Source organism: Danio aesculapii, chromosome 4, assembly GCF_903798145.1.
Source record: "Danio aesculapii chromosome 4, fDanAes4.1, whole genome shotgun sequence".
Taxonomy (NCBI): Eukaryota; Metazoa; Chordata; class Actinopteri; order Cypriniformes; family Danionidae; genus Danio; species Danio aesculapii.
Window position 1 is genome coordinate 22,692,932 of NC_079438.1, and position 23,185 is coordinate 22,716,116.

At 47.4% G+C, this 23,185-nt stretch overlaps 7 non-coding genes and 1 pseudogene across 7 annotated transcripts; all 8 read left to right on the plus strand.

Moving 5' to 3' along the window:
• The window catches only part of LOC130222303 (zinc finger protein 208-like), a 758,572-nt pseudogene that overhangs the window by 311,469 nt on the left and 423,918 nt on the right, over positions 1 to 23,185 (plus strand).
• trnas-uga (transfer RNA serine (anticodon UGA)) lies at positions 80 to 161 on the plus strand. Its single transcript has one exon. It is a non-coding gene; the product is annotated as a tRNA-Ser (tRNA).
• Positions 841 to 913, plus strand: trnak-uuu (transfer RNA lysine (anticodon UUU)). Its single transcript has one exon. It is a non-coding gene; the product is annotated as a tRNA-Lys (tRNA).
• trnas-cga (transfer RNA serine (anticodon CGA)) lies at positions 1,193 to 1,274 on the plus strand. The gene has a single exon. It is a non-coding gene; the product is annotated as a tRNA-Ser (tRNA).
• Positions 2,065 to 2,146, plus strand: trnas-uga (transfer RNA serine (anticodon UGA)). Its single transcript has one exon. It is a non-coding gene; the product is annotated as a tRNA-Ser (tRNA).
• trnak-uuu (transfer RNA lysine (anticodon UUU)) lies at positions 2,748 to 2,820 on the plus strand. Its single transcript has one exon. It is a non-coding gene; the product is annotated as a tRNA-Lys (tRNA).
• Positions 3,100 to 3,181, plus strand: trnas-cga (transfer RNA serine (anticodon CGA)). The gene has a single exon. It is a non-coding gene; the product is annotated as a tRNA-Ser (tRNA).
• On the plus strand, positions 4,728 to 4,800 carry trnak-uuu (transfer RNA lysine (anticodon UUU)). Its single transcript has one exon. It is a non-coding gene; the product is annotated as a tRNA-Lys (tRNA).

Consider the following 23,185-nt stretch of genomic DNA (forward strand, 5'->3'; position numbering starts at 1 on the left):
CAGACCATTTATGCCCCAACTGTGCTGCATTCAATGTTGCCCAAATTCAGCAGAAAAGGTCGACGGACTGCCACCATGCGTAGTCGTGGCCGAGAGGTTAAGGCGATGGACTTGAAGTCCATTGGGGTCTCCCCGCGCAGGTTCGAACCCTGCTGATTACGGAAAAGCCAGCTGCTTTTGCTTTTTCTCTCTGTGAGAGGAACTGTGGCTTTTGCTCTGAATTCAGATCATCAGCTTGTGTGGAAAGAGTGCCTATGAAGTTAGCTGAGTGTGTTAGAGAGCTATGCTTTCCCTGCTTCCCAGAGATTGTACGGAAAAGTTTCACAATAGCTAGTGCACCTTCCTCTACCCCTGTTGACCCTGTGCTTGGTTGCCACCTCAGCAGGAGAGAGAACGAAGACGTCTGTAGTCGTGGCCGAGTGGTTAAGGCGATAGACTAGAAATCCATTGTGGTTTCCCCGCGCAGGTTCGAATCCTGCTGACTACGTTGTTTTGCACGTCCACTTATGTTGTTGTTCCCCACTCCATCTGCTTCTGGAGAGTTGCTTTATGCACAGCTCTTTTCAAGACTGATGCTAGCACAGTTCCAAAAGGCCCAGGCGAAATGTGCTTTTGGCCATGCTTTTGGACCATGGCTTTGGTAACACCTAATGACTTCAATGTCCTTCACGGTGCAGCTCAGCAGTTGCATGGCACAGCTCTGAAATGCCGTTTCCTGGAGGACGACTGCATCTGTTTTTTTAAGAGGACGCAGGTCTGTGCTGTGATGAGAAAGTGTTGTCGCGCGGCAAGGGGCTTGCAGAGGGCCAACTCCGCAAACAGGTGCTTCTGCAGACAGGAGCCCGGATAGCTCAGTCGGTAGAGCATCAGACTTTTAATCTGAGGGTCCAGGGTTCAAGTCCCTGTTTGGGCGAAGGCCTGTCTGTTTGTCAGAGACCTCGTCGTTATTTTCATATCACTTGATGGCTGTCCATTGTGGTGTGGCCTGCGAGAGCACGTTGCTCTGAATTCAGATCATCAGCTTGTGTGGAAAGAGTGCCCATGAAGTTAGCTGAGTGTGTTAGATTAGAGAGCTATGCTGTCCCTGCTTCCCAGAGATTGTACAGAAAAGTTGTACAAGAGCTAGCACAACCTCTGCTGTATCTAGTGTTGCCCACATCCGGCCAACAGAGCAGACGAGTCAAGGCCAGGTGTAGTCGTGGCCGAGAGGTTAAGGCGATGGACTCGAAATCCATTGGGGTCTCCCCGCGCAGGTTCGAACCCTGCTGATTACGGAAAAGCCAGCTGCTTTTGCTTTTTCTCTCTGTGAGAGGAACTGTGGCTTTTGCTCTGAATTCAGATCATCAGCTTGTGTGGAAAGAGTGCCTATGAAGTTAGCTGAGTGTGTTAGAGAGCTATGCTTTCCCTGCTTCCCAGAGATTGTACGGAAAAGTTTCACAATAGCTAGTGCACCTTCCTCTACCCCTGTTGACCCTGTGCTTGGTTGCCACCTCAGCAGGAGAGAGAACGAAGACGTCTGTAGTCGTGGCCGAGTGGTTAAGGCGATAGACTAGAAATCCATTGTGGTTTCCCCGCGCAGGTTCGAATCCTGCTGACTACGTTGTTTTGCACGTCCACTTATGTTGTTGTTCTCTTTTCTTTCAAGCCTCCTACACGTAATTGCAATCCTCCTCTGCATCTCACAAACAAGCCCCTGTTACTTAGTGACCAGGCAGCTGTGGGTGAGCGACAGTGATTTGCCGCGACCGTACAGTGATCCGTACTCTGTGTTGTGGCCAGAGATATCCCAGTTTGAATCCCGGTCACAAACCAGTGTCCCTTAGTGTCCAGGCAGCTGCAGAGCTCATCAGTGAGCGAGTGGTGTGCCGTGATTGTATAGTGGTCAGTACTCTGCGTTGTGGCCGCAGCAACCCCGTTTCGAATGCGGGTCACGGCAGCGTGTTCCTGTTAACTGCGAGCAATGCTAGTGCCGCTTTTTACAACCTCAGGCCATTTATGCCCCAACTGTGCTGCGTTCAATGTTGCCCACATTCAGCAGAAAAAGTCAACGGGCTGCCACCATGCGTAGTCGTGGCCGAGAGGTCAAGGCGATGGACTTGAAATCCATTGGGGTTTCCCCGCGCAGGTTCGAACCCTGCCGACTACGGAACAGCCAGCTGCTTTTGCTTTTTCTCTCTGTGAGAGGAACTGTGGCTTTTGCGACGTTTGGTTGCGGGCCTGCGTGTTTAATCCCATATTAAATAATTCAAGTCCAGCGACTAGTCGCAATTTAGCTTTTTTTGTAGTCCCTACACTTTGATGTTGCCTAGAGAAACGTTCAATAAATCGACAGCAACATCTTGTACGGCTCATCAAGATTGGGATTTGATAGTTTTTTTTCCAAGTCGCCCAGTCCTTTTTGGCTGTCCCTTTGTGGCACATTTTCCCCACTCCATCTGCTTCTGGAGAGTTGCTTTATGCACAGCTCTTTTCAAGACTGATGCTAGCACAGTTCCAAAAGGCCCAGGCGAAATGTGCTTTTGGCCATGCTTTTGGACCATGGCTTTGGTAACACCTAATGACTTCAATGTCCTTCACGGTGCAGCTCAGCAGTTGCATGGCACAGCTCTGAAATGCCGTTTCCTGGAGGACGACTGCATCTGTTTTTTTAAGAGGACGCAGGTCTGTGCTGTGATGAGAAAGTGTTGTCGCGCGGCAAGGGGCTTGCAGAGGGCCAACTCCGCAAACAGGTGCTTCTGCAGACAGGAGCCCGGATAGCTCAGTCGGTAGAGCATCAGACTTTTAATCTGAGGGTCCAGGGTTCAAGTCCCTGTTTGGGCGAAGGCCTGTCTGTTTGTCAGAGACCTCGTCGTTATTTTCATATCACTTGATGGCTGTCCATTGTGGTGTGGCCTGCGAGAGCACGTTGCTCTGAATTCAGATCATCAGCTTGTGTGGAAAGAGTGCCCATGAAGTTAGCTGAGTGTGTTAGATTAGAGAGCTATGCTGTCCCTGCTTCCCAGAGATTGTACAGAAAAGTTGTACAAGAGCTAGCACAACCTCTGCTGTATCTAGTGTTGCCCACATCCGGCCAACAGAGCAGACGAGTCAAGGCCAGGTGTAGTCGTGGCCGAGAGGTTAAGGCGATGGACTCGAAATCCATTGGGGTCTCCCCGCGCAGGTTCGAACCCTGCCGACTACGGAACAGCCAGCTGCTTTTGCTTTTTCTCTCTGTGAGAGGAACTGTGGCTTTTGCGACGTTTGGTTGCGGGCCTGCGTGTTTAATCCCATATTAAATAATTCAAGTCCAGCGACTAGTCGCAATTTAGCTTTTTTTGTAGTCCCTACACTCTGATGTTGCCTAGAGAAACGTTCAATAAATCGACAGCAACATCTTGTACGGCTCATCAAGATTGGGATTTGATAGTTTTTTTTCCAAGTCACCCAGTCCTTTTTGGCTGTCCCTTTGTGGCACATTTTCCCCACTCCATCTGCTTCTGGAGAGTTGCTTTATGCACAGCTCTTTTCAAGACTGATGCTAGCACAGTTCCAAAAGGCCCAGGCGAAATGTGCTTTTGGCCATGCTTTTGGACCATGGCTTTGGTAACACCTAATGACTTCAATGTCTTTCACGGTGCAGCTCAGCAGTGGCATGGCACAGCTCTGAAACGCCGTTTCCTGGAGGACGACTGCATCTGCTTTTTTTAAGAGGACGCAGGTCTGTGCTGTGATGAGAAAGTGTTGTCAGCCGGTAAGGATATAACTGCCTGAATGTAGATTATACCGGTTTTTAACCAGTTTTGATAAAGACGGCTGAGACTACACTTAGCCTCGGATAAGAAACAGATTATACTTTAAGTGTGTGTGTTTTATTTGATTGTGGATCCGTTTCACAGATCTGGAGTCAGCTCTAAACAGTCTAGTGGATGTCTGACGTTTATGCTTGAGATACTGTTCAGAATTGTATGCACTTTTTTTATTGTGCAGGACTTAGTTTGCGACTTTCTGTGATTGTTTGCAACTCCAGTGTTTCTTGGCAAAAGGGATGTGCTGGTAGAGAAAAGCAACAAAAATAAAACCGAAGCGCGCGACTACTGACTGCCCTGGGGGCCGTCCATTTTCAAAGACGTATGACAGAGAGGCAGGGTGCAGTGGCTGTCCCGTAGCTCGCCATGATCGTATAGTGGTTAGTACTCTGCGTTGTGGACGCAGCAACCCCGGTTTGAATCCGGGTCACGGCAGACTTTTCAAGGTGGCATTGGCGTTGCACTCTGTGATGCCATCCGTAATCTCCTGCCTCCTTTTAGTGCAGGCTGTGCTAATGGCACGTCCTGAATGTTTACGTTTCCTAAAGTGTAGAAGACTTGAGATTCGAAATGAGCAACGGGACCTTTGATGCCAGCACGCTGTGTAGGTAAGCATTGATCAAGTCACGCTTCTAAGGCATGGAAGGAATCGTTTCAATGGTTAAGTCTCCATTTATTGCCACAACAACAGAAAGACCTTCTGCAGTTGTCATTGATCTTTTTAATGTCTCCCACATGACATGGAGTCCAAACTACTGTGTTTTACTGACGTCTACACCTACAACAACCATAAACCCAACCTCACAGTAGCCTGTTGTGTTTTAGCAACATCTACACCAACCACAAGTCCAAACCCCACCTCACGGTAAACTTTTGTGTACCGTAAAGGTCTGCGCCGACCACAGCCCTAAACCTTGCCTACTTGCAAGGCACTGCCATGGAGCCCGGGTAGCTCTGTCGGTAGAGCATCAGACTTTTAATCTGAGGGTCCAGGGTTCAAGTCCCTGCTCGGGCGTGTAAGGCTCTTCTTGTGTAGCCACAGCTTTTGCCAGTGAGCTATTGCTTGCTGAAAGTTTCATCTGGATGCACAACACGTGTACAAGGCATGAGGACATGGAGAGCACAGGCAGTCTTGTAGTTGCGGCCGAGTGGTTAAGGTGGTGCATTAGAAATTCATTGGGGTCTTCTCGCGCTGGTTCGAGTCCTGCAGACCACGTACTCGTCCTCTTCCTTTTTAAACTTGCAACAGTCATCAAACGTTTGCAATTCCAGCGTTACTTGGGAAAAGCGTCGTGCTGGTAGGAGGAGAAAAACAACAGTGTGCGCTCACTGAACCGAAAGGGGCAAATCAGAGGGAGAAACATGCCACACAGGGGCCACAACGGCTGTCCGGTAACTCGCCGTGAACGGATTGTGGTTAGTACTCTGCATTGTGGCCGCAGCAACCCCGCTTCGAATCAGGGTCACGGCAGGATTCCTTACGGTGACATTGGCATCTTGCCACCTGTTTTGTACAGCCCACTTTTCAGTCCACGCTGCTACTCTGACACGTCACAAGCGCTTAAATCTAAGCTAATGCCCCAGTGATCCCGGATAACTCAGTCGGTAGAGCGTCAGACTTTTCATCTGACGTTCCTGGGTTCAAGTCCCTGTTTGGGCGTGTAAGCCAACTTTTGTAGAGCATGGAGGATTTGGACTTATACCTTCCTATCCATCTCAGCATGAATCAACGTTTATCCTTTCCTCACCATCTTGTTCCTCATTATTTTTATATAATCATTTGATTATTTAAATGAGTAATTAACTTTGAATTGATTTTAATTAATGAATAAGTTAACACATTGCTTAATATAAGAATAACTTTTTCAGGAGCCACCAAACTAGGTCAGAGGTCACGGAGGCCTTGAGTGGAGCTGAGGGCTGAGGACCGGAAGCAACTGTCTCCATAGTTATTTCTAAGAGTTAATAATATCTAAAATGACTTAAGGAATTTTGCTGTTTTTACGGTTAATTCTTTTAAGGTGATTCTACTTTTTATTCAAGATAGACTTTGTGTAGTAAGGATATAACTGCCTGAATGTAGATTATACCATTTTTTAACCAGTTTTGATAAAGACGGCTGAGACTACACTCAGCCTCGGATAAGAAACAGATTATACTTTAAGTGTGTGTGTTCTATTTGATTGTGGATCCATTTCACAGGTCTGGAGTCAGCTCTAAACAGTCTAGTGGATGTCTGACGTTTATGCTTGAGATATTGTTCAGAATTGTACGCACGCACCCCATGTGGAAATTTTCCTAGTCTATCTGTGTTTTATCCAATCAGGTTAGAACACCTACATTCCAATTAGAATTTCTATCATATTTTGGAACCTTTCCTAAGGGATTCCAATAGGATTTCTGTAAAGGATTCCAACTGGAATTCTCAATGGAATCCTAGAAAGAAATCCTATTGGAATCCTTTAGAAAAGATTCCAAAATATGATAGAAATTCCAATAGGATTTCTGTATAGGATTCCATTTAGAATTCCTATTTGTTTTTGGAACCTTAAAACCCAAAGGAATCCATCAGATTGTCTAATACGACTTATATGACAAGTATATGGGATTTTAATGGAATCCTAAATGTACACTTTTTATTTTGTATCTGTGACTGTCTTATGAAAAGTCACCTTGACACCTTAATTTTTGTGCAACCTATATTAGAGAACAGCATTAGTGCACAAACCTCTGAAAATATTGATTTAAAAAGGGCAACAAAATTATGTCCTGTTGTTTCAACATTGTTCAATTTGAATTCAGTTTTCATTATATGAGCAGATAAAAAATATTCACACACAATGTTTTAAAAAATTACACAAAATTGTGGTGTCTTTTTGTCATTTTGCACTTAATCAGCGCATATTGAGAGACGGGCTTCCCTATTTGGCTGGCTTCAACATTCTATTAATTTTTGATGTAAACTGTCTGAGATAAGAAAAAGAAACATATTTAGACTCAACCCCATCTGAGAGCAAAAGAACCCCCCCACCCCCTCCAGCCACAGCACTCAGCAGTACCCAAACCAGCCACGGGTTGTTTAAAAATGTTAACTTTATATTTGATTTAAGAGATGACTATAAACTGTTTAACAAAACTAATAACTCATAAAGCAAAAATTAAACTTGACTCCACATAACACACTGATTTAGATTTATAAATGTATAAACGTCTGAGCATAATTAATACTTAATTAATACAATTTATGTAGACTTATTTTATTAGAAATTTTTCATTTATTTTTTCTATCTGCCAAGTGACTAATACTCTGAGAAATAATTGACAATTTTATTTTAGTGCTAAATCTCAAGGCCTGACATAGTTTTTAAAGTAAATAGCAAAGTCCTGAGTGTAATTATATAATTATATTTGTATATTTTTGTTTTTAATATCTGAAAATATGACAATATTTACAAAATATTTTATTAGGAAAAAAACTTACCGATGATGTCAGAGACTTATTTGGAGTCCAGTTGTGGCTTAGCTGCTTTGTCTCTGAAGGCATTTGAACATTTGCCAGTGCAGCAGTGTGTACTTAGGGTGTTCCTTCCAAACACGGCTACTAAAAGATCTTTTGTGGCCATTTTAGGGTCAGTCCAATTCACATGGGCAACTGTTCACCTGTGATTAAAGTATTGGGGCCAATTCTCACCTAAAAATAGTGATCAAAAAAACATTTTCAGAGCTGCTTCAATAGCAAGAGGTGAATCAACAAAAAAAACATTAGGCACTATGTTATACACAATCTTTATGTAAGGTATAAATCACATACAGGCAGTTGTTATCGCAGAATAATGCCCAACAGACTTGTGATGCACTGTTTTATAAGACTGATCGGCTTTATTCTGCGAAAACAACCACCTGGAGGTACTTTATCGCATTTGATCTAATTCTACGATCAAGAACATCAAATTTTTATAACCATAACCCTGTAAGAAGTCTATAGTCTTTGGTACGTGCCTTTGATGTACCCCTTGGCCACATTGTCCCCCAATAATATCAATAGACTGGACTGTCTTAGCAACTGGCTAAATGTTAAGCAGGACTAAGCAAAATGATTTCTTCTTTACAATTAATGTTCTCAACTCGCAGCAATACAACTTTACAATGAGTACAAATGTCTGTATTTAATACTTTATTATAATTTTCCATATCTGCAATGCCTGTATTTTGGATTTTTTTTTTGCAGTCCACTTAGAATCCAGCATGGAAATCATTTTTGTTTATCGGCATTGATTGTTTTGAAATTCAAATGGCACTTACATGCCTGTGTTTTTATTTCTGTAATAAATATGACGTTTCATGATTATTCATGATTAATTACTAATAAAAAGTGTGATTAATTAGTTAATTTTTTAATCAGTTGACAGCCCTAGTTTTATTAACATTTATATCATTATATTATCAACATTAATATATTAATTTGACATTAAGTTTTGTCTTAAAACCCTGTTGGAAATGTCAGTTTGTGTTTAAATATTAAATATAATTTAAAATAAGACAAAAATTCAATGAAAAAAATCAAAATAAACCTTATTCTTCAGTTAAAGAAACACACTCTTTGAGATTTGAAGAGAAAATGATTCTAAAGATCTTCAAGTAAATCAAAAGACTAAGAGCTGTTTTGTTCATGTTCAATTGTGTTGATGGTGTAAATGTTCTATAACTAGTTTTCTCTAGCATTTATTGAAAGGTATGGTGCCAGGTACACTGACATCTTTTAACAGACTAAACTTTGTTCAGATGCAGAACTCTGTTCAAACACCTAGCTACAGCACATATGATCATCTCCCTCCTCACGTCACTGTAGAACTTCCAAAAGTCTGTGACAGAAGACATGATTGAGGCTCTGACAAGAAACACAAATGAGCAGAGCTTGCTAAAATGGAGCATCTGTAAACACTAACCATAGGGAAGTGGAGAAGATGCTTGGCATGTACCTGAAGATGGGCCTAATGTAAATATTTGCAGTCTGTGTGTATTGACAGACAGGCACACGGTACACCCCTGTTTCTGATGTGATGTACCACAACAGATGCCAATCTCTGTTGACTTCATTACACTTTGTAAACAACTTGACCGTGTCAGAGATGGAAAAGAAGGACAAACTCTGGAAACTCAGACCGTGGCTAAATTCATTTAGGGAGAGATGCTGCAGGGGGCTCCTGAAGAGCACAACTCTGGATGAAATGATGATTCCTTTCAAGGAGAGATTCAGTAACTTTAAACAATATATGCATGACAGGCCACACTCTTCAAACTGTGTTCAGAACTGGAGTCTCTGGCATGCTCTGTGATTTTGATGTGCACCAAGAGAGTGTAGATGGAAAATGACAAGCCAAAATGTGAAGCTTGGACTGTCAGCTGATGTGATGAAGCTCGCCTCCGCAGTTACAGAGGATTTTTGTCAAATGCTGTTATTAATAAAAGCTTATTCATTATATGGATTATTACTTATGATATATTCTGTTATGGGGCTAACAATAGCCGCTTTTCTACTGTCGTGCTGAATCAATCTTTATGCTGAATCGTTCCATTCTGTGCCAAACAGGTCCAGACAGCACGGATACGGTTTCATTTTACACTGTTGTGCTGTGACAAAACTCTGTGAAACATTACACAAAACACATCAGTAGTTGCCTTGGTAACGCAATGAAAACGGCTCCTTTTGTTCAATTAAATTTAAACAAAAGCCGAAACTAGTTTTTTCATGTTCATTAAAGCGAAAGCAACCGCATGACTAAACACTGTGCTGCTCTATCAAACAGGGGTGCTAAATATAGGTAGATGTCACAGCAGCTTATTTATTTAGAGGTCATATGTTGCGCAGCTCTGCCTAAATTTATTTAGAGATAAAATGACCAAAATGTAACGTGATGATTGAACATGACTGGAGGAGGAATAAATAATATATTTCAACTCTCTGAACAGAACAGACAAATAAACAATGATAATGCAGCAATAATAGTGCATTTGTATTATAGTGGCAGAGATAAGTTTTTGGACAGGACTTGTGAAAAGTGAGCGGCACTTTCACTAATAAAGAATAAAGCACTGCAATTATTTCATTTTAGACAATCAATTAAAATACACAGCAGTTTCATATCAAAAGTTGATAATGATATAAAATATTCTACAATTTGATGGTAAAATATAACCATTTAAGCCATGACTGTTATTTGTTTCAATATTCAAACACTAAATAACGAATGCAGCAAGTTAATCAATAAATGAATATAAAACAACACATATAGAGCAGGATATAAAGCAAATAAAGGACTAATATATTTAGCAAAATGCTGCTTTTATCTTTTTATTTTTATCACTTAATTTTGTTATTTTAATAATGTTATGTCTTAATAATTAATATTATAAAGATTTATCCAACGCCTATCAACACCTTAGCAACCGCCTAGCAACCACCTAGCAACACCTTAGCAACCGCATAGCAACCACCTAGCAACACCTTAGCAACTGCCTAGAAACCACCTAGCAACACCTTAGCAACCGCATAGCAACCACCTAGCAACACCTTAGCAACCGCCTAGCAACCTCTTAGCAACACCTTAGCAACCGCCTAGCAACACCTTAGAAACCGCATAGCAACCACCTAGCAACCGCCTAGCAACCACCTAGCAGCACCTTAGCAACCGCATAGCAACCACCTAGCAACCACTTAGCAACACCTTAGCAACCGCCTAGCAACACCTTAGCAGCCACCTAGCAACACCTTAGCAACCGCATAGCAACCACCTAGCAACACCTTAGTAACCGCCTAGCAACCACCTAGCAACACCTTAGCAACCGCCTAGCAACACCTTAGAAACCGCATAGCAACCACCTAGCAACACCTTAGCAACCGCCTAGCAACCACCTAGCAACCACTTAGCAACACCTTAGCAACCGCCTAGCAACCACCTAGCAACCACTTAGCAACACCTTAGCAACACCTTAGCAACCCCATAGCAACCACCTAGCGACACCTTAGCAACCCCATAGCAACCACCTAGCAACACCTTAGCAACCGCCTAGCAACCACCTAGCAACACCTTAGCAACCGCCTAGCAACCACCTAGCAACACCTTAGCAACCGCATAGCAACCACCTAGCAACACCTTATTAACCGCATAGCAACCACTTAGCAACACCTTAGCAACCGCCTAGCAACACCTTAGAAACCGCATAGCAACCACCTAGCAACACCTTAGCAACTGCCTAGCAACCACTTAGCAACACCTTAGCAACCCCATAGCAACCACCTAGCAACACCTTAGCAACCGCCTAGCAACCACCTAGCAACACCTTAGCAACCGCCTAGCAACCACCTAACAACCACCTAGCAACCACTTAGCAACACCTTAGCAACCGCCTAGCAACCACCTAGCAACCACTTAGCAACACCTTAGCAACCGCCTAGCAACCACCTAGCAACACCTTAGCAACCGCATAGCAACCACCTAGCAACACCTTAGCAACTGCCTAGCAACCACTTAGCAACACCTTAGCAACCCCATAGCAACCACCTAGCAACACCTTAGCAACCACCTAGCAACCACCTAGCAACCACTTAGCAACCACTTAGCAACACCTTAGCAACCGCCTAGCAACCACCTAGCAACATCTTAGCAACACCTTAGCAACCGCCTAGCAACCACCTAGCAACCACTTAGCAACACCTTAGCAACCCCATAGCAACCGCATAGCAACCACCTAGCAACACCTTAGCAACTGCCTAGAAACCACCTAGCAACACCTTAGCAACCGCCTAGCAACCACCTAGCAACACCATAGCAACCGCCTAGCAACACCTTAGCAACTGCCTAGCAACCACTTAGCAACACCTTAGCAACCCCATAGCAACCACCTAGCAACACCTTAGCACCCGCCTAGCAACCACCTAGCAACCACTTAGCAACACCTTAGCAACCGCCTAGCAACCACCTAGCAACATCTTAGCAACCGCCTAGCAACCACCTAGCAACACCTTAGCAACTGCCTAGAAACCACCTAGCAACACCTTAGCAACCGCATAGCAACCACCTAGCAACACCTTAGCAACCGCCTAGCAACCTCTTAGCAACACCTTAGCAACCGCCTAGCAACACCTTAGAAACCGCATAGCAACCACCTAGCAACCGCCTAGCAGCCACCTAGCAGCACCTTAGCAACCGCATAGCAACCACCTAGCAACCACTTAGCAACACCTTAGCAACCGCCTAGCAACCACCTAGCAACACCTTAGCAGCCACCTAGCAACACCTTAGCAACCGCATAGCAACCACCTAGCAACACCTTAGTAACCGCCTAGCAACCACCTACCAACACCTTAGCAACCGCCTAGCAACACCTTAGAAACCGCATAGCAACCACCTAGCAACACCTTAGCAACCGCCTAGCAACCACCTAGCAACCACTTAGCAACACCTTAGCAACCGCCTAGCAAACACCTAGCAACCACTTAGCAACACCTTAGCAACCCCATAGCAACCACCTAGCGACACCTTAGCAACCCCATAGCAACCACCTAGCAACCACTTAGCAACACCTTAGCAACCGCCTAGCAAACACCTAGCAACCACCTAGCAACACCTTAGTAACCGCCTAGCAACACCTTAGCAACCGCCTAGCAACACCTTAGAAACCGCATAGCAACCACCTAGCAACACCTTAGCAACTGCCTAGCAACCACCTAGCAACACCTTAGCAACCGCCTAGCAACCACCTAGCAACACCTTAGCAACCGCCTAGCAACACCTTAGCAACACCTTAGCAACCACCTAGCAACACCTTAGCAACCGCCTAGCAACACCTTAGCAACCACATAGCAACACCTTAGCAACCGCCTAGTAACACCTTAGCAACCACCTAGCAACACCTTAGCAACCGCCTAGCAACCACCTAGCAACACCTTAGCAACCACCTAAAAACACCTTAGCAACCACCTAGCAACACCTTAGCAACCGCCTAGCAACCACCTAGCAACACCTTAGCAACCGCCTAGCAACACCTTAGCAACCACCTAGCAACCACCTAGCAACACCTTAGCAACCGCCTAGCAACCACCTAGCAACACCTTAGCAACCGCCTAGCAACCACCTAGCAACACCTTAGCAACTGCCTAGCAACCACTTAGCAACACCTTAGCAACCCCATAGCAACCACCTAGCAACACCTTAGCAACCGCCTAGCAACCACCTAGCAACACCTTAGCAACCGCCGAGCAACCACCTAGCAACACCTTAGCAACCACCTAGCAACACCTTAGCAACCACCTAGCAACACCTTAGCAACCACCTAGTAACACCTTAGCAACCGCCTAGCAACCACCTAGCAACACCTTAGCAACCACCTAGCAACACCTTAGCAACCACCTAGCAACCACCTAGCAACACCTTAGCAACCACCTAGCAACACCTTAGCAATTGCCTAGCAACCACCTAGCAACACCTTAGCAACCGCCTAGCAACCACCTAGCAACACCTTAGCAACCGCATAGCAACCACCTAGCAACACCTTAGCAACCGCATAGCAACCACCTAGCAACACCTTAGCAACCGCATAGCAACCACCTAGCAACACCTTAGCAACCGCCTAGCAACCACCTAGCAACACCTTAGCAACCGCCTAGCAACCACTTAGCAACACCTTAGCAACCGCCTAGCAACCACTTGGCAACACCTTATTAACCCCATAGCAACCACCTAGCAACATCTTAGCAACCGCCTAGCAACCACATAGCAACACCTTAGCAACCACATAGCAACACCTTAGCAACCGCCTAGCAACCACATAGCAACACCATAGCAACCACATAGCAACACCTTAGCAACCGCCTAGCAAGACCTTAGCAACCACCTAGCAACACCTTAGCAACCATCTAGCAACACCTTAGCAACCACCTAACAACAGCATAGCAACCACCTAGCAACACCTTAGCAACCGCCTAGCAACTCCTTAGCAACCACCTAGCAACACCTTAGCAACCGCCTAGCAACCACTTAGCAACACCTTAGCAACCGCATAGCAACCACCGAGCAACCACTTAGCAACACCTTAGCAACCGCCTAGCAACCACTTAGCAACACCTTAGCAACCGCCTAGCAACCACCTAGCAACACCTTAGCAACCGCATTGCAACCACCTAGCAACACCTTAGCAACCGCATAGCAACCACCTAGCAACACCTTAGCAACCGCCTAGCAACCACCTAGCAACCACCTAGCAACACCTTAGTAACCGCCTAGCAACACCTTAGCAACCGCCTAGCAACACCTTAGAAACCGCATAGCAACCACCTAGCAACACCTTAGCAACTGCCTAGAAACCACCTGGCAACACCTTAGCAACCGCCTAGCAACCACCTAGCAACACCTTAGCAACCGCCTAGCAACACCTTAGCAACCGCCTAGCAACCACCTAGCAACACCTTAGCAACCGCATAGCAACCACTTAGCAACCGCCTAGCAACCACTTAGCAACACCTTAGCAACCCCATAGCAACCACCTAGCAACACCTTAGCAACCGCCTAGCAACCACTTAGCAACACCTTAGCAACCGCCTAGCAACCACCTAGCAACACCTTAGCAACCGCATAGCAACCACCTAGCAACTCCTTAGCAACCACATAGCAACCACCTAGCAACACCTTGGCAACCGCATAGCAACCACCTAGCAACCACTTAGCAACACCTTAGCAACCGCCTAGCAACCACCTAGCAACACCTTAGCAACTGTCTAGCAACACCTTAGCAACACCTTAGCAACCGCCTAGCAACCACTTAGCAACACCTTAGCAACCGCCTAGCAACCACCTAGCAACACCTTAGCAACCGCCTAGCAACCACCTAGCAACACCTTAGCAACCGCCTAGCAACCACCTAGCAACACCTTAGCAACCACATAGCAACCACCTAGCAACACCTTAGCAACCGCATAGCAACCACCTAGCAACACCTTAGCAACCGCCTAGCAACACCTTAGAAACCGCATAGCAACCACCTAGCAACACCTTAGCAACCGCCTAGCAACCACTTAGCAACACCTTAGCAACCCCATAGCAACCACTTAGCAACAGCCTAGCAACCACCTAGCAACCACTTAGCAACACCTTAGCAACCGCCTAGCAACCACCTAGCAACCACTTAGCAACCGCCTAGCAACCACTTAGCAACACCTTAGCAACCCCATAGCAACCACCTAGCAACACCTTAGCAACCGCCTAGCAACACCTTAGCAACCGCCTAGCAACCACCTAGCAACACCTTAGAAACCGCATAGCAACCACCTAGCAACCACTTAGCAACACCTTAGCAACCGCCTAGCAACCACCTAGCAACACCTTAGCAACCGCATAGCAACCACCTAGCAACCACTTAGCAACACCTTAGCAACCGCTTAGCAACACCTTAGCAACCACCTAGCAACCACCTAGCAACACCTTAGCAACCGCCTAGCAACCACTTAGCAACACCTTAGCAACCGCATAGCAACCACCTAGCAACACCTTAGCAACCCCATAGCAACCACCTAGCAACACCTTAGCAACCGCAAAGCAACCACCTAGCAACACCTTAGCAACCGCCTAGCAACCACCTAGCAACACCTTAGCAACCACCTAGCAACACCTTAGCAACCGCCTAGCAACCACCTAGCAACACCTTAGCAACCACATAGCAACCACCTACCAACACCTTAGCAACCGCATTGCAACCACCTAGCAACACCTTAGCAACCGCATAGCAACCACCTAGCAACACCTTAGCAACCGCCTAGCAACCACCTAGCAACCACTTAGCAACACCTTAGCAACCGCCTAGCAACCACTTAGCAACACCTTAGCAAGCACCTAGCAAAACCTTAGCAACCGCATAGCAACCGCCTAGCAACACCTTAGCAACCGCCTAGCAACCACCTAGCAACACCTTAGCAACCGCAAAGCAACCACCTAGCAACACCTTAGCAACCGCCAAGCAACCACCTAGCAACACCTTAGCAACCGCATAGCAACCACCTAGCAACACCTTATTAACCGCATAGCAACCACTTAGCAACACCTTAGCAACCGCCTAGCAACACCTTAGAAACCGCATAGCAACCACCTAGCAACACCTTAGCAACTGCCTAGCAACCACTTAGCAACACCTTAGCAACCCCATAGCAACCACCTAGCAACACCTTAGCAACCGCCTAGCAACCACCTAGCAACACCTTAGCAACCGCCTAGCAACCACCTAACAACCACCTAGCAACCACTTAGCAACACCTTAGCAACCGCCTAGCAACCACCTAGCAACCACTTAGCAACACCTTAGCAACCGCCTAGCAACCACCTAGCAACACCTTAGCAACCGCATAGCAACCACCTAGCAACACCTTAGCAACTGCCTAGCAACCACTTAGCAACACCTTAGCAACCCCATAGCAACCACCTAGCAACACCTTAGCAACCACCTAGCAACCACCTAGCAACCACTTAGCAACCACTTAGCAACACCTTAGCAACCGCCTAGCAACCACCTAGCAACATCTTAGCAACACCTTAGCAACCGCCTAGCAACCACCTAGCAACCACTTAGCAACACCTTAGCAACCCCATAGCAACCGCATAGCAACCACCTAGCAACACCTTAGCAACTGCCTAGAAACCACCTAGCAACACCTTAGCAACCGCCTAGCAACCACCTAGCAACACCATAGCAACCGCCTAGCAACACCTTAGCAACTGCCTAGCAACCACTTAGCAACACCTTAGCAACCCCATAGCAACCACCTAGCAACACCTTAGCACCCGCCTAGCAACCACCTAGCAACCACTTAGCAACACCTTAGCAACCGCCTAGCAACCACCTAGCAACATCTTAGCAACCGCCTAGCAACCACCTAGCAACACCTTAGCAACTGCCTAGAAACCACCTAGCAACACCTTAGCAACCGCATAGCAACCACCTAGCAACACCTTAGCAACCGCCTAGCAACCTCTTAGCAACACCTTAGCAACCGCCTAGCAACACCTTAGAAACCGCATAGCAACCACCTAGCAACCGCCTAGCAGCCACCTAGCAGCACCTTAGCAACCGCATAGCAACCACCTAGCAACCACTTAGCAACACCTTAGCAACCGCCTAGCAACCACCTAGCAACACCTTAGCAGCCACCTAGCAACACCTTAGCAACCGCATAGCAACCACCTAGCAACACCTTAGTAACCGCCTAGCAACCACCTACCAACACCTTAGCAACCGCCTAGCAACACCTTAGAAACCGCATAGCAACCACCTAGCAACACCTTAGCAACCGCCTAGCAACCACCTAGCAACCACTTAGCAACACCTTAGCAACCGCCTAGCAAACACCTAGCAACCACTTAGCAACACCTTAGCAACCCCATAGCAACCACCTAGCGACACCTTAGCAACCCCATAGCAACCACCTAGCAACCACTTAGCAACACCTTAGCAACCGCCTAGCAAACACCTAGCAACCACCTAGCAACACCTTAGTAACCGCCTAGCAACACCTTAGCAACCGCCTAGCAACACCTTAGAAACCGCATAGCAACCACCTAGCAACACCTTAGCAACTGCCTAGAAACCACCTGGCAACACCTTAGCAACCGCCTAGCAACCACCTAGCAACACCTTAGCAACCGCCTAGCAACACCTTAGCAACACCTTAGCAACCACCTAGCAACACCTTAGCAACCGCCTAGCAACACCTTAGCAACCACATAGCAACACCTTAGCAACCGCCTAGTAACACCTTAGCAACCACCTAGCAACACCTTAGCAACCGCCTAGCAACCACCTAGCAACACCTTAGCAACCACCTAAAAACACCTTAGCAACCACCTAGCAACACCTTAGCAACCGCCTAGCAACCACCTAGCAACACCTTAGCAACCGCCTAGCAACACCTTAGCAACCACCTAGCAACCACCTAGCAACACCTTAGCAACCGCCTAGCAACCACCTAGCAACACCTTAGCAACCGCCTAGCAACCACCTAGCAACACCTTAGCAACTGCCTAGCAACCACTTAGCAACACCTTAGCAACCCCATAGCAACCACCTAGCAACACCTTAGCAACCGCCTAGCAACCACCTAGCAACACCTTAGCAACCGCCGAGCAACCACCTAGAAACACCTTAGCAACCACCTAGCAACACCTTAGCAACCACCTAGCAACACCTTAGCAACCACCTAGTAACACCTTAGCAACCGCCTAGCAACCACCTAGCAACACCTTAGCAACCACCTAGTAACACCTTAGCAACCACCTAGCAACCACCTAGCAACACCTTAGCAACCACCTAGCAACACCTTAGCAATTGCCTAGCAACCACCTAGCAACACCTTAGCAACCGCCTAGCAACCACCTAGCAACACCTTAGCAACCGCATAGCAACCACCTAGCAACACCTTAGCAACCGCATAGCAACCACCTAGCAACACCTTAGCAACCGCATAGCAACCACCTAGCAACACCTTAGCAACCGCCTAGCAACCACCTAGCAACACCTTAGCAACCGCCTAGCTACCACTTAGCAACACCTTAGCAACCGCCTAGCAACCACTTGGCAACACCTTATTAACCCCATAGCAACCACCTAGCAACATCTTAGCAACCGCCTAGCAACCACATAGCAACACCTTAGCAACCACATAGCAACACCTTAGCAACCGCCTAGCAACCACATAGCAACACCATAGCAACCACATAGCAACACCTTAGCAACCGCCTAGCAAGACCTTAGCAACCACCTAGCAACACCTTAGCAACCATCTAGCAACACCTTAGCAACCACCTAACAACAGCATAGCAACCACCTAGCAACACCTTAGCAACCGCCTAGCAACTCCTTAGCAACCACCTAGCAACACCTTAGCAACCGCCTAGCAACCACTTAGCAACACCTTAGCAACCGCATAGCAACCACCGAGCAACCACTTAGCAACACCTTAGCAACCGCCTAGCAACCACTTAGCAACACCTTAGCAACCGCCTAGCAACCACCTAGCAACACCTTAGCAACCGCATTGCAACCACCTAGCAACACCTTAGCAACCGCATAGCAACCACCTAGCAACACCTTAGCAACCGCCTAGCAACCACCTAGCAACCACCTAGCAACACCTTAGTAACCGCCTAGCAACACCTTAGCAACCGCCTAGCAACACCTTAGAAACCGCATAGCAACCACCTAGCAACACCTTAGCAACTGCCTAGAAACCACCTGGCAACACCTTAGCAACCGCCTAGCAACCACCTAGCAACACCTTAGCAACCGCCTAGCAACACCTTAGCAACCGCCTAGCAACCACCTAGCAACACCTTAGCAACCGCATAGCAACCACTTAGCAACCGCCTAGCAACCACTTAGCAACACCTTAGCAACCCCATAGCAACCACCTAGCAACACCTTAGCAACCGCCTAGCAACCACTTAGCAACACCTTAGCAACCGCCTAGCAACCACCTAGCAACACCTTAGCAACCGCATAGCAACCACCTAGCAACTCCTTAGCAACCACATAGCAACCACCTAGCAACACCTTGGCAACCGCATAGCAACCACCTAGCAACCACTTAGCAACACCTTAGCAACCGCCTAGCAACCACCTAGCAACACCTTAGCAACTGTCTAGCAACACCTTAGCAACACCTTAGCAACCGCCTAGCAACCACTTAGCAACACCTTAGCAACCGCCTAGCAACCACCTAGCAACACCTTAGCAACCGCCTAGCAACCACCTAGCAACACCTTAGCAACCGCCTAGCAACCACCTAGCAACACCTTAGCAACCACATAGCAACCACCTAGCAACACCTTAGCAACTGCATAGCAACCACCTAGCAACACCTTAGCAACCGCCTAGCAACACCTTAGAAACCGCATAGCAACCACCTAGCAACACCTTAGCAACCGCCTAGCAACCACTTAGCAACACCTTAGCAACCCCATAGCAACCACTTAGCAACAGCCTAGCAACCACCTAGCAACCACTTAGCAACACCTTAGCAACCGCCTAGCAACCACCTAGCAACCACTTAGCAACCGCCTAGCAACCACTTAGCAACACCTTAGCAACCCCATAGCAACCACCTAGCAACACCTTAGCAACCGCCTAGCAACCACCTAGCAACACCTTAGAAACCGCATAGCAACCACCTAGCAACCACTTAGCAACACCTTAGCAACCGCCTAGCAACCACCTAGCAACACCTTAGCAACCGCATAGCAACCACCTAGCAACCACTTAGCAACACCTTAGCAACCGCTTAGCAACACCTTAGCAACCACCTAGCAACCACCTAGCAACACCTTAGCAACCGCCTAGCAACCACTTAGCAACACCTTAGCAACCGCATAGCAACCACCTAGCAACACCTTAGCAACCCCATAGCAACCACCTAGCAACACCTTAGCAACCGCAAAGCAACCACCTAGCAACACCTTAGCAACCGCCTAGCAACCACCTAGCAACACCTTAGCAACCACCTAGCAACACCTTAGCAACCGCCTAGCAACCACCTAGCAACACCTTAGCAACCACATAGCAACCACCTACCAACACCTTAGCAACCGCATTGCAACCACCTAGCAACACCTTAGCAACCGCATAGCAACCACCTAGCAACACCTTAGCAACCGCCTAGCAACCACCTAGCAACCACTTAGCAACACCTTAGCAACCGCCTAGCAACCACTTAGCAACACCTTAGCAAGCACCTAGCAAACCTTAGCAACCGCATAGCAACCGCCTAGCAACACCTTAGCAACCGCCTAGCAACCACCTAGCAACACCTTAGCAACCGCAAAGCAACCACCTAGCAACACCTTAGCAACCGCCAAGCAACCACCTAGCAACACCTTAGCAACCACCTAGCAACACCTTAGCAACCGCCTAGCAACCACCTAGCAACACCTTAGCAACCACATAGCAACCACCTAGCAACACCTCAGCAACCGCCTAGCAACCACTTAGCAACACCTTAGCAACCGCATAGCAACCACCTAGCAACCACTTAGCAACACCTTAGCAACCCCATAGCAACCACCTAGCAACACCTTAGCAACCGCCTAGCAACCACCTAGCAACCACTTAGCAACACCTTAGCAACCACCTAGCAACACCTTAGCAACCGCCTAGCAACCACCTACCAACACCTTAGCAACCGCATTGCAACCACCTAGCAACACCTTAGCAACCGCATAGCAACCACCTAGCAACACCTTAGCAACCACCTAGCAACCACCTAGCAACCACTTAGCAACACCTTAGCAACCGCCTAGCAACCACCTAGCAACACCTTAGCAACCGCATAGCAACCACCTAGCAACACCTTAGCAACCGCATAGCAACCACCTAGCAACACCTTAGCAACCGCATAGCAACCACCTAGCAACACCTTAGCAACCGCCTATTAACCACCTAGCAACACCTTAGCAACCGCCTAGCTACCACTTAGCAACACCTTAGCAACCGCCTAGCAACCACTTGGCAACACCTTAGCAACCGCCTAGCAACACCTTAGAAACCGCATAGCAACCACCTAGCAACCGCCTAGCAGCCACCTAGCAGCACCTTAGCAACCGCATAGCAACCACCTAGCAACCACTTAGCAACACCTTAGCAACCGCCTAGCAACCACCTAGCAACACCTTAGCAGCCACCTAGCAACACCTTAGCAACCGCATAGCAACCACCTAGCAACACCTTAGTAACCGCCTAGCAACCACCTACCAACACCTTAGCAACCGCCTAGCAACACCTTAGAAACCGCATAGCAACCACCTAGCAACACCTTAGCAACCGCCTAGCAACCACCTAGCAACCACTTAGCAACACCTTAGCAACCGCCTAGCAAACACCTAGCAACCACTTAGCAACACCTTAGCAACCCCATAGCAACCACCTAGCGACACCTTAGCAACCCCATAGCAACCACCTAGCAACCACTTAGCAACACCTTAGCAACCGCCTAGCAAACACCTAGCAACCACCTAGCAACACCTTAGTAACCGCCTAGCAACACCTTAGCAACCGCCTAGCAACACCTTAGAAACCGCATAGCAACCACCTAGCAACACCTTAGCAACTGCCTAGAAACCACCTGGCAACACCTTAGCAACCGCCTAGCAACCACCTAGCAACACCTTAGCAACCGCCTAGCAACACCTTAGCAACACCTTAGCAACCACCTAGCAACACCTTAGCAACCGCCTAGCAACAACCTTAGCAACCACATAGCAACACCTTAGCAACCGCCTAGTAACACCTTAGCAACCACCTAGCAACACCTTAGCAACCGCCTAGCAACCACCTAGCAACACCTTAGCAACCACCTAAAAACACCTTAGCAACCACCTAGCAACACCTTAGCAACCGCCTAGCAACCACCTAGCAACACCTTAGCAACCGCCTAGCAACACCTTAGCAACCACCTAGCAACCACCTAGCAACACCTTAGCAACCGCCTAGCAACCACCTAGCAACACCTTAGCAACCGCCTAGCAACCACCTAGCAACACCTTAGCAACTGCCTAGCAACCACTTAGCAACACCTTAGCAACCCCATAGCAACCACCTAGCAACACCTTAGCAACCGCCTAGCAACCACCTAGCAACACCTTAGCAACCGCCGAGCAACCACCTAGCAACACCTTAGCAACCACCTAGCAACACCTTAGCAACCACCTAGCAACACCTTAGCAACCACCTAGTAACACCTTAGCAACCGCCTAGCAACCACCTAGCAACACCTTAGCAACCACCTAGCAACACCTTAGCAACCACCTAGCAACCACCTAGCAACACCTTAGCAACCACCTAGCAACACCTTAGCAATTGCCTAGCAACCACCTAGCAACACCTTAGCAACCGCCTAGCAACCACCTAGCAACACCTTAGCAACCGCATAGCAACCACCTAGCAACACCTTAGCAACCGCATAGCAACCACCTAGCAACACCTTAGCAACCGCATAGCAACCACCTAGCAACACCTTAGCAACCGCATAGCAACCACCTAGCAACACCTTAGCAACCGCCTAGCAACCACCTAGCAACACCTTAGCAACCGCCTAGCTACCACTTAGCAACACCTTAGCAACCGCCTAGCAACCACTTGGCAACACCTTATTAACCCCATAGCAACCACCTAGCAACATCTTAGCAACCGCCTAGCAACCACATAGCAACACCTTAGCAACCACATAGCAACACCTTAGCAACCGCCTAGCAACCACATAGCAACACCATAGCAACCACATAGCAACACCTTAGCAACCGCCTAGCAAGACCTTAGCAACCACCTAGCAACACCTTAGCAACCATCTAGCAACACCTTAGCAACCACCT